Genomic DNA, 19,847 nt, shown 5'->3' on the forward strand with positions numbered 1-19,847 from the left:
TAAACATTAATGGATTGAATAATCCGTGTAAAAGGGCAAGCCTAATAAGATACATTAATCTACACAAGGCCAATCTAGTCTTCCTGCAAGAAACCCATCTCTTGAAAAAAGATATTGATAAACTAGCCACTAATAAGTATACAGTATTGGTTAGTTCAGAGCACACTCAGAAAAAAAGAGGAGTGGCTATTTTATGGAATAAAAGTATGCCCATTCCTAAAACCATTAAGTCTTATCAGGATGACAAAGGAATGTTTTGTATGGTTACAATACAAATTAATGGGAAGACTTACACTTTAATTAATGTATATTGGATACCTGGAATTGGTATTAATACAGTGAAACATCATATTGATAAGATCATATCATTCTCTGTAGGGATATTATTTTAGCTGGTGATTTTAATTGTATACTACATGAAAGTGATACTACCACTATAAAGAAAAGAAGAATTACATCTAATGCAAAACATTTAAATGATTTTGCTAATTCTTATCATTTGAATGATATTAATAATCAGATAGAGTCAAAATCATTACCATACACCTTTTTTCTAACAGATACAAAACTTATTCAAAAATAGATAGGGTCTTTATTTCTAACCAGATGGTAACAGATTTAATTAATTCCAAAATCATTTCATGTCCTATATCTGATCATAACTCAATTGTTTTTGAATTCATGATAAAAATACTCATAATGTTCAGATCAAAAGGATACCAGCATACTTAACTCAGCTAAAAGACTATAAAGAATATATACTTTCAGAAGTACAACATTTTCTAGACATAAATAATACTCCTGAAGTCTCCATTGTCTATGTTTGGGATGCCTTAAAATCATATCTATATGGACAAAGTATCAGATGGTATAATAACAAAAGGAAATCTTGGGATAAGGAATTGTTAGATATTCAAAGTAAACTAGACTCTTATAAACATAATAATAAAGAAAATATTATGGACAAGAAAGTTATTGAAGAAATAAACAAACTAAATGAGAAATACAAAGAAATTTTAACTCATAAAGTTAAAATAACTTTAGAGAAATACAAGTTTTGTCTTATTCAATAAGCCCCAAATACTTACATAGACTTAAAAATAAAACAAAAGATTGAATAAACAAAACCATATCAAAGAAATCTTTTCTCTAAGGAAAAGAAGAATGTTTCTAGTATACCAGAAATACTGGATGAATTTAGAAATCACTTTCACAAGATTAACCATAACAACATTAACATGGAACCTAAAGATAAAATAAAGGAGTTTATAACCACAAACATGAATAAAAAGCTTAATAAACAACAGATTAAACTATTGGACAAGAGTATTTCATATACAGAAGTTATTACACAAATAAATAAGCTTAAATCAAACAAAGCACCGGGTAATGATGGTATTATACCAGAGATATATAAAATCCTTTCTAAAACTACATATTCATTAATACATAAGGTTTTTATTCTGGCCCAAACTGAGTTAATAACCCCCCCATCTTGGCAATATACATTTATTTCACCAATTTTAAAACCTAATAAAGATCCAACTAGATGTTCTTCATATCGACCCATCTCATTACTTAATGTTGATTATAAAATGTTTATGAGTATTTTTGCTGATAGATTGAAGACAATTATCCCCGGCATTATAGACATAGATCAGACGTGCTTCATTGTAAATAGAAATACTTTTGATAATATAAGAAGAACTTTAACATTAATTGATTTTGCAAATAGGAAAAAGAAAGATTTAACACTTATTAGTCTTGATATTGGTTCAGCATTTGATTCAGTAAGTTTGGACTATCTGTTTACCTTACTGAAATGCACAAATTTCTCTGATGCATTTGTAAATTTAATTGAGCATTTATACAAAGGAACGCTGGCTTATATTAAGGTAGGAACATATGTTTCACAAAAAATACCCATTCTTAAAGGTACAAAGCAAGGATGTCCACTTTCTCCACTCTTATTCACTTTAGTAATGGAGCCTTGGGCTAATTTGATTAGAAACAGTACTGACATAGAGGGTTTTGAAATAGAAGAAAATACAACATCAAAATTCAACTTTTGCAGATGATGTTCTAATTACATCAGCAGGATCTAATTCTTCTATGCAGTCTTTATTTGATAAAATGATGAATTTTAAAAGTATTTCTGGTTTAATATTCAATGAAGAAAAAAACGAAATACTACCTATATATACACGAAAAAATACTCTCATTAGTGATTTTACTAAATATGTACCCAACTCAGGTCAGATAACTTATTTAGGTATAATACTATCTAAAGATATTAAATCTATTATATATAATAACTATAATACCTGTTTTCTTAATATACAAAATCTTTTTAATACCTGGAATAATATGTTTTTTACTATGGAGGAGAGACTTACAATTATTAAAATGATAATATTCCCCAAGATTTTATACTTAATACAATCAATAATACTTTCACCTACAAAAATAACTATCAAGAAACTGAATACACTAATGTTAAATTTCTTATGGGCACCTAATAGACCTAGGATTGCATTAAAGAAACATACTAATAGCTGGTCTCAAGGGGTATTTCTTTTCCAGACTTTAATTTATATATTATCTCTTCTATTATAAAAGTTATTACTTTATTAATAGATCGGTCATATGTCGCAAAATGGAAAGATTATTGGGAGCTAATTAGTATGCACTTCATGAAAATCTCCTTAACACATAAAAATATGATTATAAATAACTCCATGTTGTGGTTGCTAAAGGAATTTTGTACTTCACCTATTACACCTAAACATATGGTCTGTTACCCATTAAATATTATTATTAGTTATCGTAACTTTATATTCATGCACCCTAAGTATAGGGAATGGAATTTTATTGTATTCCCTATAATTTATACTCAGGGTATGCTTATGTCATCTACTTCTGAAGGAGCTCATTTAGCTATAGATAATAATCTAAAGTACTGGTATCAGCTGATATCTGATAATAAAGTTAAAAATCTAGATTTTTTAAAACAAGAATTTGATCTAAGAGAAACTTGCTGGTTAGAGGTTCAGATCTTTAGACAACATCTCATTGATAGAATAGATCTAATGTCTATAACAGTTAAAGAATCTATTCCAAAACTGATTGATTACTTGATAATAAATTTACAGCATAAAGTTTCTGATAAAGGTAAACTTTCATATATACATAAAATTATCAGACAAGAAACTTTTTACAATGTAGATTCATACTGGAATTATTTCACCTCTATTAATGGGGACCCACCAACTCAACAAGATAAACAATATATATTGGAATCTGCTTATAGAACTACAGCTTCCATTGTCTGGAGACTTTATACATGGAAATTTTTACATAGATCTTTTTATACACCTTTGATGATGAATAAAATTAATAATAAAGATAATCTATGTAAGAGATGTAATGTAGAAATTAATGCTGACTGGGCTCATATGTTTTATGACTGTATGAAGTTGAAAGAATACTGGAAGTCAATTAATGAATTTTTGCAGGCTCTTTTACAGATAATTTCATTATTTCTAAGTCTCTTATATTATTCAACACACCTGTACCTCAATGTGTTAAAAGATTAAGCTTCCCTTGTTATGGTCTATCCTAGCAGTGGCTAGGAAAATAATAACTAGAAATTGGATTTCAGATACACCTCCTTCGTTCAATGAATTTAAAAATGTTATGAATATAATGTGTCATATGGAAATAAGCACAATTAGAATGAGAACAACTAGAAAAACATCACATTTTATTGTATGGGATAATTTACAAAATTTGTTAAAAAAATTCTAATTTCAGTAGCACAGTATTTTAGTTTAATTAATTGATCTGATTGTAGTGGATGTCTTTGTAAATACTTTAGTTGTTTTGTTGAATATTATAATAATACCTATTTTTAATTATTTGTATAAAATTGTTATGATATTTCTCTTATATGTTAAAACAATAAACTTGTTTTGAAAAAAAATAAAATATATTAACAAACACTGAGGATGGGTTATACCCGAAAGCTTTGTTTCGTGTTTTAAATAAAGTGAGTTTTTCTATCTCATTCATTCGTTATTTGTGCGTTCTTCTGGCTCTGAATAGAGAAGATTCGAACCCTGGTTGGAGTACTGTTTCATTTGTATATAAAACCTATCAGTGATTTTTATCTGTGCACACACCCAATAATACCAGGACACAGAATATTCTTCTGAGTATCAGTAAAAAATGTAGCTAACAAATAATTATATTTCATAGTAATGAACATAATACATCACAGATCATTCAAACACTTAGATCTTCTAATAGCCTGAGGTCCCCACTCCTCAGACTCTATAACTGGATACAGGGGGCTCCCTTAATCGCCCTTGACTGTGTTCGTGTCCCAGAAAAGCTGTTGCTGGGTGGGGAAAATGAGGAGAAAAAAAAATTATTAATTTTCTGATTATGCTGTTTAACCTGAACAGGGCTGTGACATGACCCTGGTAGGATAAAGCTGATAATGGCCTCTGCTCTCAACTGCATCCATTCTAAAACGAGCTCTGCTCAGATGTGTGTGTACAGAAAACTGGTGTAGGTTATGTGTGTGTGTGTGCAATCATTTTTTTTTCACTTTCTTCATAATCACACCTCAGGCGTGTGTACAGGTAGCTGCCTTTGACAGTTTGGGTTGAGGAGTGAGGAGACGTGCTGTGTATACGTATGTCACGAGTCCCTTGAAATACATGACTGTGACAGTTTGAACCTCATCCCAGTCTGACACCAAAGGGATGCATAGGCAGGCAGTTCCAAAATAGGATCTGCGTATCCAGACAACAACTGGCTTGTTAGTTTATTGTGAGTTACTATTTTGTCATCTTTGAATATTAAGCATTTGGTGCAACTTCTGTCTTAACTGAAAAAAAAATAAAGACTGAAATTATTTTTTTAATCTCGATACTTATTTAGGCTACCATTGGATTAAAAGGTTAGGAAAATGCTCTAAACGTATTTCAGAACATGCACAACCCAATGGCTTCTGGGGGCTTTGGCTTAACTGATTTATTTTCTAAATGGTTATTACTATACTTACTTTGTGAAGAAAGGTGTGTTGAAAGGATGCAAGGAAAACTAAAGCTGAATAGCAGCACAGTTTCTTTAATCAACATTTCTGTTCAAGCCATCATTGGATGAAAAGGTTGTATAAAAAGAAAAAAAACTTTAAAATGCATTTCAGAGCACACAGAAAGTTATGGCTTCTTGAAAAAGCTGAAGAGGAAGGGAAAATGTGAGAAATGGAAGAAAAAAGTAATGTGCATAGTATAGAGAACCCAAGATTTGGGGGGAGCAGGGGACGACTGGAGGGTATGATTGGGGTGTATGGTGTTGCAGGGCATCATTTCACAAAGTCCAGACCTGTAATGTATCATTGGTGCATCTAAATTCCAGTAAATCTGAATGCTCCTTTGTGAGATGGGCCTACATAGTGTAGTAGATGGGCCTGTTGTAATGTAAGAGCACTGTAGCTACTGTAGCTACAAGTCAGTCTGTGATGACTACTCCTAAAAGTCTGCAACATGAATTAAGAGGTTGCTTAGGAGGGGTGGCATTGACAGGGTGATATGTAGACTGGAAATGTCTAGGGGGCCCCAACTTGACATCTGCTGGGGGCCCCCATAATGCTAACACTGGCCCTGCCTGCACTACAAAACCTATTACTGCCCTACTGTCCAGCAAGGAACCTCCATTCTAGTAACAAATTCTTATTACTTAAAAATGAGTCAAATAATGTTGCAGAAGACTCACTATACTCCCAATACGTTGCTAAACAATGATATAGTGTCCCCACACAAGTAAAACTCTCAGACAAACTCAGTAGTTTTAAACCACTGCTTAAACAACATCTTAACCAGTCCTAGTCCTGCATATGCTTATCACAAGGTTAAGACTTTGTGCTCAGAGTATGATACTCTCCAAATGCTCTCATTAAACAGAATACTCTCAACCTCTCAATGAAATGACAAAAACAATTTCAACTGCTGCTTGTACAATCCACTAAGTTGCACATGGGCTGTATCTTTAGTAACTTCCACCTCTGTAAAATCTTAGAATGTATAAATCTAACTACTGTTTGTGTATAAAAGTAAATAGAAATGTAACTGTGTTTAACTAGAACTTCGCATAACGCAAAGTAAGCAAATGGAGCTTTTCTCCCCAGGCCTCTACTACAAATGGGTATTTCTCAGTCTGACTTACTAGGTAAACAAAGACAAATAAATAGATAGCTAACAGTTACAATGCACAACAAAAACTAATTCCTTTTTCCTTCAATATAGTTATAGAAAGACTTAAATTCAAGAATGTACTGAAGAACATATATGTGAAACCACAATATAGAAAAAATGCATCACACCAGGGAAATCTTTACTATAATGTTTTGTTTTAGCAGCACATAGGCACATGGCGTGTTTCATTTCCTCCTAGTAGTATATCCTAAATATATGGTTATAGTTACCTTCATTTAAACGTTCTGAAGATACATGCATACAGTTCTCAAAAGGTTTTTTTCAGCAGCATATTGCCTGCCTGTTCCGTATCTTCTGTGTATGCTAAAATTCATATTCCTTTGCTGCTTACTTATTCAATTATTATTTTGTGTTTTTATAGGTTCATATACTTTATTTCATGTTTGTATTAGTAATTTAGATTCTCACAAAGCTATCTTCTCTCCTGTTAAAGTGATGTGTAATTTACCTGACCTAGTAAATATACTGAAGATTTTAATTTGGTTAATTTCTATTTCAAGTGTTCCGTTATCAGTACTGTATATACATTTCTGTATTCTAAAGTTGTGTGTTATGGGAGCATGTTAAGTTGTCAATTTCGCCTTCATTCTTGCTTGATGGGTTTGGAGCCGATCCTCGGCTCCGACTCGGCACTTGCTAAGCTCGAGAGTCACTTTTACCAGCTCGAGGCAGCCCCATATCCCATGACGCAAGGCGGTAAGTACCCAGATCTCGTTTGCCGCTTCGCTGATGAGGTCCTCCTTTTACCAGCTCCTGGTAAGTGTTTATTATTACTAAGCTTTTAGCCCCCAATCAGAAAAATTTTCTATTTTCTTAAAATTCTATCTTTTATAGATAATTGTGAGGCTTTTTCTGACTAACTTTATTTTTCCTTCTTTACTTTTTTAGTCAGGCCTTAATTCCCTCCCATCCCCCCCCTGTCAGGGTGTGTGTGTGTGAGAGTTTTTACTTCTCAATACTTTAACTTTAGTTTGTCTGGTTCGGGACTGGGTGTGTAGTGTTTGTTTGGACTATGTCTAAAGAACAGAGGGTCTCAGGCTTCAAGAAGTGTGACTCGTGCTGTCAGAAGATGTCTCTGACAGACGGTCACACTTCTTGTATATACTGCCTGGGACCTCTCCACCTGCAGGACTCCTGTGCAATTTGTCACTCTTTTAGCCAGAGAGTCCTGCAGGAAAGGAGAAACAAACTTATTTTAAGAGGACTTCTTAAACCGGAGGGCTCCTCGGCAAAATCGGCTCCGGGTAAGCCCTCTAAGACTACCAAGGCCCAGGCTTCTGTACCTAAGCCTTCGGCCTTGGCTCCGACTCCTTCGGAGTCGAGATCGGCTCCGGCTGGAGCCGATCTTAGCTTGGAGAAATCATCGGCACCGATGGCTTTCGGTACCGATACTGTGAAGGTCACTTTGGTGTCGGCTCCGACATCCATGTGGCTCGGGCTTCGGTGTCGGCGCCGACCGGCTCCGACACCATGATTTCTTTGCCTGTATCAGCTCCGGCCAGAGCCGATACATCTATACCTACACTCAGAGCCGAGAAGTTATCGGCTCCTACTGGATCCATGGTTTCATCGGCTCCGATGGTTCCTTCGAGGAAGAGGTCCAGGTCTCCCTCTTTGGAACCGATACTGTCTGCTCCGGCCTCACCTCTTCTTTCGGAGCGGAGCCATCGGAGCCGATCATCTAGGTCTTCCAGGTTGTCAGACCATGATTTAGAGAGGGTGGTAAGCAGATTATTAAAATCACAGGCACTAGCCCAAATGCTTCATAGTCCGTCTCAACAGACGACTATTAGTCCACACCCTCTTCAAGTTCCTCCTTCGACTCTACCCCACAGTTTGGAGCTGGAGTCTACGGGAATAGTTTCTGCTATGGCTGAGGGCCAGATACTCCCCCCTTCTGCGCCTTCAGCATCTACTCTTATCTCCTCCTCGAGACCTTCCTTGGAGGGATTCAGTGGCCGGGCTTCCCTGGTCTGCTCCGAGAGGGTGAGTGGCATCGGACCCTTGTCCAACCCCGCTCTTCCCCTTGGGGCTTCGGCCTTGGTGAGCTCGGCTCCGACATCTGCTTCGGAGCCTTCCCTTTCGGTGGGTCCGGGAGTCCCAGTTTCTTCGGAACGGGTTCTCTCGGATCTCCCTGGGAGGGGAGCCTTCGAGGTGATGAGGAATGTGCTGGCCCCTGGGCTCAGTCAGCAGTCTATTCCTTTAGCTCCTCCCTCTACGGTGCCTGTTGATATCTCTTCCCTCTCTCTTGCTCCCGGACCGAGAGATCCACCGCCTCAGGTTTCCCCACTGGGAGGAACCCCCTCTTCCGAGGATTCTCCTGATCCGTCAGGAGATCCTCCGCGCAAGAGGACTTGTAAGAGGAAGCACCTGGACTCCCCTGAGTCTATTACTTCGGATACTGACTTAGATGAGTCGGAGGGATCCCCAAGATCCCCCTCTGAGGATGTCTCCTTTTCAGACATCCTAGAACTCCTGAAACAGAGGGGAAACTGGCCCTCCATTAATCCCTCCGATGATGAGACGGTATACCTAGAGGCGTTTGGTTCTCGACCCTCCACCTCCTGGGTGTCTCCGCCTTTTGACCCCCTCATGCAGGTAATTGCTCGAAAGGCTTGGGCTACTCCTGATTCCGTAGAGCCAGTTCCCAGGAGGCCTTCTAAATTTATTACAGCCCCTTCTGAACAGCAATTCCTTACAAAAGGTGTCCCTGTTGATGCCATGGTGGTGGCGGCCGCCACTAAAAAGGAACTTGCAGATCCTTCGTGCCGGGTCCATCCTCCTAACAAGGATTCTAGGACCATGGACAGGTATGGTAAGCGGATGTTCTCCTCAGCGAACTTTGCCATGCGTTCGCTGAATTATTTGTGTCACTTCACCAGACTCCAAAGGGACATCCTTAAAGAACTAGGTGAAGTAGTACAGGATCCTGCAGCTCCGGGGGCACAAGACAAGATTGCTTCTCAGCTAGGAATCCTTAATTCCATAACCAACTCCTCCATGCGGCTGATTTCGTATGCAGCAGATGGAGCGAGTAGAGCCGCAGGTACAGGAGTGGCTCTGAGACGTCAATCCTGGATGCGGCTCTGTAATTTTGCAGATCCCTTCAAGGTGTCCTTCACAAACTCTCCCTTTGATGGGTCAACTTTGTTTGGTCCTCAAGTGAAGGATACATTGACCAGGTGTGAGCAGGACGGCAAGACTCTTTCTGCCGTAGGGGTCCGTTTTTCCACCCCTTCTAGACCTTACCCCAAGGGACAGAAGGGTGGAAAGATGTGGTTCCGCAAATCCCAAGGAGTCACGCCGGATACACGTGGTCAGTTTACCCCTAGAGGCAGAGGGGGTAATAATAATAGACGCTGCCCTAGAGGCAGGGAGGGTCCACAAAACCAGGGAAGCAGAGAGCCTCCCTCTGACAAGCCCTTCCAGCATCCCTGAGGTGTTGCCCGACTGTCCATCCTTGGAGGCAGTCGGGGGAAGATTATCGCTGTACCCACAAGCCTGGCGTTCCCTATCACAAGACAGATGGGTACAGTCGATCATATCCGAGGGTTACAGAATTCCTTTCGAGGAAAGTCCCTTTACTCACAAAAATTCCCTTCCAGATGTGTCACCCGGTCTAAGGGAAATCGCAAAGTTAGAAGTATCAAAGCTTCTACACAAAAGGGCCATTCAGCCAGTTACAACAGACCATTCAGAGCCGGAATCTACTCAAGGTTCTTTTGGTCCCCAAAAGACGGAGATTGGAGACCAATATTGGACCTCAGCAGACTCAACAAGTCTGTGAAAAGACGAGATTTCGAATGGTCACACTTCAATCAATTTTGCCCTTCCTGGGCAAAGACAACTGGATGTGCTCAATGGACCTTCAGGATGCGTACTATCACATAAAAATTCACAGATGCTCCAGAAGGTTTCTCCGCTTTCGGCTGGGGTCCAGTCATTTTCAATTCAGAGCCCTGCCCTTTGGTCTCACTACAGCCCCCAGAGTGTTCACCAAATGTATGGCAGTGGTCACGGCTCACCTGAGACGTCTAGGATTCCAGGTGTTTCCGTATCTCGACGACTGGCTCCTTTCAGCCACCACCAGGCATCAACTTCTCCAAGCCAGGGATTACACACTAAATCTCTGCACTCAGTTAGGAATTTCGATCAACTACGAAAAATCCTCCTTGTCGCCCTGCCAGTCTATTACTTTCATAGGCAAATTTAGACACTGTTTGGATGTCAGCAAACCTCACAGACCAAAGAATCTCAGATATCCAAAGTCACGTGCGGATCATTCTTGCCAGCAAAAAGGTGCAAGCCAGACTGGTCCTGAAAGTGTTGGGCCTCATGGCAGCGGCCATTACTCTTCTTCCCTTGGCCCGCTTCTACATGCGTCTTCTTCAATGGATGTTGTTCACCCAGTGGTCTTACCAACAACTTCCCATGCGTCACCAGATCCTGGTGACACAAGCTTGCAAAAACCACCTATCCTGGTGGATTTCTTCTCCCCAGATTCATCAGGGCAGACCCTTTGTATCTCCGGCCCCGGTAGCCACAGTCACTACGGACGCCTCCCTGATCGGGTGGGGGGGTCATTATCAGGGCAGGATGGTTCATGGGACGTGGCAACCGTTCGAATACCACCTGCACATAAATGTCCTAGAGATGAGAGCAGTGCTTTTAACGTTGCAAGCCCTCAACGACTTTCTTCCTTTGGGAACAATTGCAGTTCACACGGACAACATGTCTGTAGTATGGTATATCAACAAACAGGGCGGAACCAAGTCCTACCCCTTGTGTCGAGAAGCTCTCAGACTTTGGCAATGGGCGATCTCCTCTCATCGGTTTCTGGTAGCAACGCATATCCCTGGGAAAACCAACATTTTAGCGGACAGATTGAGCAGAGCTATTCTCATGCCTCACGAATGGTCTCTCAAACAATCTATAGTGGAGGAGATTTTTCTAGAATGGGGCCGCCCATGTTGCGATCTTTTTGCTACTCCCCAAAACAGCAAATGCCCAGACTTCTTCTCTCTCTTCCCACTGTTAGGCCATCCCCCCAGAGACGCTCTTACCCAGGATTGGCCCCAGGGACTTCTTTATGCCTTTCCTCCTTTTCCTTTGATTCCACAAGTACTCCAGAAAGCCACCGTTTTGAGAGCCAAAATGATTCTCATTGCCCCCTATTGGCCTCGACAAATTTGGTTTCCGTTCCTCCATCGTCACCTATTGGTGCAGCCGTGGCATCTGGACCCAGTGCCAGACCTTCTGATCCACCAGTCGGGTCACCTGCATCGGTCCATTCCTTCTCTCAACCTCACAGCTTGGTTGCTCCACTTCCTTCCTTAGCCAGGCTTCCTACGATCTCTAACCCAGTAAGGGATATCATAGTCGCTTCCCTTAAATCCTCTACTAGAAGGATTTATACCAGCAAGTGGAAACGCTTTTCCTTTTGGGCAAAATCAAAGAATATAGATCCCTTTACTGCCCCTGTTCATGCAGTTTTGGATTTTTTAGCAGAAATCTTTCACTCGGGCTCTTCATCTTCCACGGTCAAAGTTTAGTTGGCTGCTATCTCGAACTTTCATGTCGGGTTTGCAGATCACAACATTATGTCCCACAGGCTTTGTAGAGCTTTTCTAAAAGGGATTTTTCTCCTTAAACCTCCTGTTAGGAGTCCTCCTCCTCAATGGGATCTAAATCTAGTGCTGGCATCCTTAATTCTTCCTCCCTTCGAGCCAGCTGTTTCATGTTCACTGAAGTTTCTTTCATGGAAAACACTCTTCCTTGTCGCTATTACCTCGGCCAGGAGAGTGTCAGAACTTCATGCTCTTTCTGTTCGTCCCCCTTATTTGGTATTCCACAAGGACAGGGTATCCTTGAGAACTAATCCATCCTTTTTGCCTAAGGTGGCTTCGAAAACTAATTTGAACCAATCTATTGATCTCCCTGTATTTTTCCCTAATTACTCCAACAGATCGGAACAAAAATTACATTATCTTGATGTTCACCGCCAACTCAGATATTATTTGGACAGAACAAAACAATTCAGGAAATCCGATCAGCTCTTTCTTTCTTATGCTGTAAATAAGAAAGGCCTTCCTGTTTCCAAAGTGACCTTATCTAGATGGCTTTCTTCCACCATCTCCGAAATCTATCAACTCAGAGGCAAACAGCTGTGCTCAAAACCAAAAGTGCATTCCACCAGAAGTTTAGCCACTTCCACAGCCTTTCAGGCTAGACTCCCTTTAGACAGTATTTGTGCAGCAGCCACTTGGGCCACTCCTCATACCTTTGTTTCTCATTACAAATTGGATTTGGCCTCCAGGGATAGAGCCAGCTTTGGTTCTACGGTTCTCAAGAGTCTGTTCCATTGAGCCACCCAGGATAGAGGTGCTAGGGACGCGGTCCCATCAAGCAAGAATGAAGGCGAGATTGACAACTTAACATTGAGAAGTTATGTACCTACCATAACGTTCCATGTTAGTTGTCTTCTCTCGCCTTCTTTCTTGCGACCCTCCCTCCTTCCCCCTTGCCTGGACAGACCTTGATCTCCCTTGTTTGGAAGATTGCTTCTATAGGCACCAGTTGGTTACCTGGTTCCCATTACAGCCCTTCCTTTAGGCTAATTGATTCTTTCCTCAGTGGAAAGTTTTTTGTGCTAGGTGTTTTTCCCTATAGGTACAAACGAGATCTGGATACTTACCGCCTTGCATCATGGGATATGGGGCTGCCTCGAGCTGGTAAAAGTGACTCTCGAGCTTCGCAAGTGCCGAGTCGGAGCCGAGGATCGGCTCCGAACCCATCAAGCAAGAAAGAAGGCGAGAGAAGACAACTAACATGGAACGTTATGGTAGGTACATAACTTCTCATTTTCTTCCATGGCCATCTCTGTAGGTGGACTTTGCTTTGTAACACAATATAAATAAGTAAATGGATAAGATGGGCAGTCCTTATTTTTATTTATATTTGATTGCCGGGGTAGTGCACTGACCTCAATGGATCATTTGCAGGCACGGCCCAGGTGAATAGGATCACATAAGAAATTAACAAAACATATTTAGAGATACAAGGATATGTTAAAAAACATACATATTTACAGATACAAGAATATGCAACAGCATGTAGTTCAAGAAACAGTTTACAGTGTCAAAGCATGGATGAAACAATAAAGTTATGCTTAGCAGAGCTTTCCTGATAAGATCTTGCCATAATGACTGAGATGGCTCTTGCTACAGAGATAACAACATAGAGAAGTGTGAAGACATTATAAGAGGTGAGTGTGACTAGATGCAAAAAATGATATCATGGAGAAAAGATAGATAAATGGAGAGGAATGCAAGGGGAAGAGGGGTCGAAAGGAGAGGAAATGAGAGAGGTGCAAACAGAAGAGAGAGGTAGGATGAAGGAGAGGCTTTAATGAGTGGATGACAAGTTGAGGTAAGGAAGAATGAAATATGGATAAAGAAGTGTGAGAAAGCTGCAGGGTTCATGCAATGCCACCTGTGTGAGTGCAGCTCCAGTTATGAGTTAATTTTGAGTTAATATTTGTGTCGAGATCATTTGTATTCCCTTTCCATACTTTGTCCATGCTGCCTTAACATTGTGTTTCTCTTACAGAGCTGTTAGCCTACACCTTATTGTAGTTACTGGTGTCTGGGTTATCCTCATTCTTACTTTGTCTCACTGTGATTTTCCCTGGTATCCAGACAGTGTTCATCCCTGCTTTCATGTTTTTTTTCCTGAAATTTTCTTCTTCTTTACAGACATGAAATTGATTGCCTCTTGTTGTTGCTGTCTTAATAGTGCTTTCCACACCTTAATGTATCTCTTGATGGCGACTTTGCTGTTCTGTGCCTTCTTGGACTTTCTGAATCCTACATCCTTATTTATTAGCTTTCTTTTTTTTGCTTTGAATTCTATCGCATGATATAAATTCTATCGCATGATATAAATTACTGCAGTTGCTTTTTGTTGGCCATTTATTCTTCACCTTGTTTCGCCAACCCCTCTTGGCGCATCTCCATTGCTGGTTCACCTCTTAGGCACCAAACTGCTTCTTTAAATCCAAGTGTGTTGCCTACTATGTACATTTTTTAGTGTACTGTATGATGCCTATGTGTAAGTGAAATAACAACTGTACTGCATATTAATTAAACACAGATTTTGAGAAAATGTCAAAAGGCAGTAGATAAATACACAACAGATGAATATGCATACAATTAATAGAGCTTGATTTAAGAAAGAATCAAAGGTGTGTCAGCTGAAGAAAAACCAGTGAGAGAATCCAGTTTAAATTCTGCAGATTGCAGTAACTGTGTTTGCAAACATTACATCAACCAATTTTGAATTTGTTCTTTTCAGGGACTGCAGTAAATGAACACTTGTCTTCATTGTTTCACTGGAGTAGGAAGCAGTCCCTTTCAGGTGAATGCTTCAAGTGCATTTCTTCTCTATGTACTTCAGGTGCCATCTCAAAACATGAGAGTACTCTACAATATCTCTGTGAACATATGCTTTCAACTCTGAGATGGTAATCCAGCCTTGCTGGTGGCTCAAGTCCTTCCAATCTGTCACAGAATTGCCACCAGAGGTAGATGTTAAACACATTGAAGCAGGCAGCTCTTCAAATGTCTGCTTTCCCTGTTTGTATACAGCAAAGGCAGGATTTTGGACATAGGTGAAACACCTGAGGAAAGTTATGGTTAATGTTATAGCTGCAGCCATCCTGGCTACCTGAATATATTAGACTGCAAGAAGTACTGTGCATATATCTGCCTACCACTTTCGTCCTTGATTCTTTGTTATTAAAAAATATGAAAAAGGCTGTCAATGCAGTGTGGCTCATCAAATAAGCTAGCACCTCAGTTACATTCCACATGATTCTGATTGACTAATAATGCAAAATGCCTGCTCACATAGTAGAGGTGAGCACCAGTTTTGTAAGTCTAATAAAAGGTCTTCAATCCAGAAGCTGTATGAAATTTCACTTAGTATATAGCAGTGCAGAATTGTCTGTACCAGTAAAATCCAGACACTTAGTAGCTTCTTCCCAGCAAATGTTCTTTAAGTCCTCTCAGGTGTATTTTATTTCAGCTGAAATGCATAATTACTGCTTTTCAGATTCACTTCTGAGTTCCATTTGTCATCCACATATGATTTTCTGATGCCAGAAGAGACGAGAACTCTCAGAATTCTCATCTGTCAGCAAAGTATCACTAAATTACTTTTGTATGTAGCTATCAAATATTCAGTGGGCTTCAGATGAAGTTCTCAGGAGTCTGTTCATCAGTTTCATCATGTGATACAGAAACATTTCATTCTTTTATGTGTATTCTTAAAAACTTCTACTGGAATATGTTAGATAAAATTACTTCTTTGTTAGCAGCAATTTTCTTACACTGAGAATCTGGGCTCATAATGTCAAAACATATGAAACCTGAAGAACAGATGTTAAAATGTAATCACTGGGACTTACAATTCTAATTAATTTTCACAGGAACATTTTAAAAGGAAAATATTGGTCTGACTATATGCCTGTTTAGTCTACAGGATTAAAGCACTGACTGCAAACCAGAAGACCCATGACTGATTAGAGACTGAGGTGCTGGATTAGCCAGTAGAGGAGAGTGGGAGTGAGAAACTGACACCTACCGACCCATCCATGGGGGATGGAGATGGTATAGTCCACTACAGTACTTATACCTTTGGAAGGATAGGTGTGTAGCATGCAGTGTGTGGACCAGGAATGTGCCATTGGCTCTGCCAAACTGTATTCTTTCAGTAGGCTTCATCCTGCACGTATAGAAGTATATATATGTTTAAATATGTATGTGTGTATATATATATATATATATGTGTGTGTGTGTGTGTGTGTGTATATATATATATATATATATATATATATGTGTGTGTGTGTGTGTGTGAATATATATATATATATATATATATATATATATATATATATATATATATCTTTGGTTCCACTTTATAATCTCGAATTTCAGTATCCCGATACCATAAAGTCAAACGTTCCAAATCCCGAAACCCCAAAACTGCGAAACACAAAATCACAAACATAAACACACCATACATCACACAACACATACATCATCCAACCCACACTACAACAAACCAAAAACAAAGCACACACAAACACAAAAAGACAAACCAACAAACCTACACTACATATAAGCAGTGGGGCAAGCCCCCGTGCACCCCCCCCATGTGGGAGACTGCGCCCACCCCCCACACTTATATATACTAACTCTGAGATCGCACCAAACAGAAAAAGACAGCAAACTCACCACTACACATTCTACAGTACCCTCGCACACTCATAAAACAAATATACGAAGACTACCACTTTCAACACTTAAACACTCATACTGTTATCTGCCTACCCTAACCCATACATAAAACTTCCAAACACACTCACATACACTCAAACACATACCTAAAACCCAACAAAATACCCACTTACCTTACATACCAGCTAAATCCACATACTACAAGATACATCTTGCACACACTACATCCAGCGTCAAATACCGGAACACCATAACTGCAAATTCGACATTTCCGGATTTGCGCTTATGGAATTTCGGGATTTTGAAAATTCCACTTTATGGTCTCAGGATACTGAAATTTGAGATTTCAGTATTTCGAGATTATAAAGTGGAACCATATATATGTATATATATCTATATGCCAAGAACACAGCATCCATGGGACCTGACAATATCCCAGGCTGTGTCCTACACGAACTACAGAATGAACTGGCACCCTACCTAAGTACCATGTTTAATCATAGCCTCACCTCAGGCTTTGTACCCACTGAATGGCGCACCGCGACAGTTATCCCACTCCACAAAGGGGGAGCCATGACGGACCCCGAGAACTACCGCCCCATTAGCCTGACGAGCCTATATATGTGTTTGTGTGTGTGTGTGTGTGTATGTGTGTGTGTAGTCAGAAGAGATATTGGTTGTGACCTCATTTAATTGTTCAATTTCTCATCCGAAATCAGAAGTACCAGTGAATTTGCAAAGTTGGATGGAACGACAAACAAATGTTAGCTGAGGATCTCTGCTGAGATGTGAGGGAGTGGAGGGTGCTACACCTGCAGAGCGGTAACATTGTGATAGTATACAGTGTAGTTGTAGCCACAGAACAGGATACTTTGGATAGGTAATGGATGTTATATGTTTTTGGGGAAGCCCCCCCATGCGTCATGTTGTAAGGGAGACCCCTGCTCCCTCTGCTTAATTTAGAAAACTCCAGGGCTTCTGAACTTCAGAGAATGTTTTGCTGTGACCTCAAATAATCTAACAATGACTCGGTCTAATGCAGATGTCCTAGCTGTCATGATACTTAATACGCCGATGCTCTATGCCAGGAGCCTGAATTCCTTTGTAAGCACAACAGTGAATGACCAAAACGTTGATGATAAGGGAAAAATCAAAGTCAACAGGATTTTGATCTGCCACTTAGACTCCAGGTACAAGGAAGTAATTCTCCCTGTTCATTAGGTCATTAGTGAGACCTTATTTGAAATATTTTGCCCAGATTTCCAAACCATATAGGGAAAAGAAAACATGTAAGAGAGGCAGAGGAATGTCAGTAGAAAACAGAATATATTGTAGAGAAGTTGTTGAGGGCAGAAAGGAAAGGGAGAACTATGAGTTGACTCCCCAAATGTGGTAAGATGAACTGCAAGTGAAATAAAGACAGAAATGAAGGAGTGAAAGAGGCTGTGAGAGGTTCTTTATATTGATCACTGTTGCAGTAGTCTTACCTCTTTGGGTTATACCTTTCCAACGCTATAACAGCTGGCCAGCTTCCAAAGCTTTAGGGCATATTTCACACTCCAAAACTGCCGGACAGGTCAGCTGAGCTGACTAAAAGGCCATTAAGGAGTACAGGGTTAGGATAAATGTTAATTGGAACTGCAAGGGAAATGAAATGAAGACAGGATGCAGGAGTGAAATGTATGAGTTCTCTTTTAAAAAGTCTGGCTTTTCTCAAGCAAGAGAAAGTGCTTTTTCACTGGGTGGGTAATAGGAAGACTGACTAGACTTCTTGAAGTGGCAGTATAGAGAAAAACAACTAAATCTTTTAAAAGGACATTGGAAAACTGAAAAGTATAGGGCAAAAGAAGACGGACAGTTATACGGTGTTAGCTGGTAAAACTCCAGTAAACTAGACAATCCAGTCTTTTGTAGGCTTAAGTATGGATACATACATATATATATATATATATATATATATATATATATATATATATACACACACACACGTATATATGTATACATACATATATATATATATATATATATATATATATATATATATTTATATTTATATATGTTATAAATCAAGATTATACTGCTTGCATGTGCTCACGAGTGCAGTAATGGTGTGCTATCCTTATAGCTTAGTCATAGCAAGATTGTGTTTCCTTATAAGTCAATAAAATGTTTAAGACAAAGTCTAGAATGACTTTTATAGTGAAATACGTATTTGTTTTTTCTAGGTAATTAGCACTGCTGCACTGAACTTCTAAGAAACAGCTTCAGGTAATAAGCCATGTAATGCATTTTTTGAAAATATTTTATAGGTTGGTATAAAATAAAAAAGAGCTGTTTAATGCAGTAATCCTTTTGTTTTAAAGATGTATTAGCATTCTTGACTTTTGTAATTAGCTCGGCCGATGAGAGTAGTCTTGGAAATGTAGAGTGCAGATGCTATAATTAGAAGAGAAGTTCTGCAGAAGGTTAGCAGTTGCTGAGTTCGGTACATGGCGATGCCAGGAGTCATCTGAGACTTGCATGTGAGCTGGTGCTTCCTCAAGTATGATCCCTTGCACTTGTAGAGAAAAATATTTGTATCAAACAGTAATTCCTAGAAAACAAATCTCAAAAAATAGTACACTGATGTTAATTAGTAGCAGGTGGCAGAACAACCTAGATGCCTGTTGAAAGATGAGCATTATGCTTTAGTAAGGGATGAAGCATGTCAGGGCAGTCATAATTGGAGACCCTTGGCAAGAAATACAGCCTGCTAAGCAGTATTTTCTTCTTACGGAATGACTTTTTTCAGAGTAGTTGAATTCCACAGACTCAGAATTAGTGCCGTGCTCAAAAACTTCTGTTTGCTTGCATGTACATCTGTGTGCACACACAGGCACACACAGACACACACACAGATATGCTCATGGTCATAGACACACACACACACACACACACACACACACACACACACATCATAGTCATATATATATATATATTCTTTTATGTGTATATAAATGTGTGTCTGTAATACGTAGGAATAAGGCTGTGAGCTGCTTCTTGTAGTCAAGGGTTGAGAGTACAGGGTTTGATTTCTTCCACCTCTAGTTGCCAACTGTGTGACTCTGAGCAAGTCACTAGTGTGCCAGCAGTGCTCCCGGGTCAGCCTTGCAAAGGGATACTTGTGCCAAATGGGCTTACCAAGTTAACCAATGTGCAAAAAAAGTATGGACATGATCAGGTCCATCTCCCTTAAACTAGCTTGGCTTCTCCTTTACTCATAGTA

The 19,847-nt window shown here is 39.5% G+C and overlaps 1 protein-coding gene across 2 annotated transcripts in view; it reads left to right on the forward strand.

Annotated features, from left to right (window-relative positions):
- Window positions 1-19,847, forward strand: part of SLC29A1 (solute carrier family 29 member 1 (Augustine blood group)) — a 1,418,904-nt gene that overhangs the window by 94,219 nt on the left and 1,304,838 nt on the right. Inside the window, exon 2 of one of the 2 annotated variants that reach the window (XM_044060805.1) lies at window positions 18,808-18,850. The exons of the other annotated variant lie outside the window; for it this stretch is intronic. The gene's annotated coding sequence lies outside the window, so the exon portion shown is untranslated. The remainder of the gene's footprint in view (window positions 1-18,807; window positions 18,851-19,847) is intronic. 2 annotated transcript variants of the gene reach the window in all.

This window comes from Protopterus annectens, chromosome 1.part0, assembly GCF_019279795.1.
Source record: "Protopterus annectens isolate FY-2018-M chromosome 1.part0, PAN1.0, whole genome shotgun sequence".
NCBI lineage: Eukaryota > Metazoa > Chordata > Ceratodontiformes > Protopteridae > Protopterus > Protopterus annectens.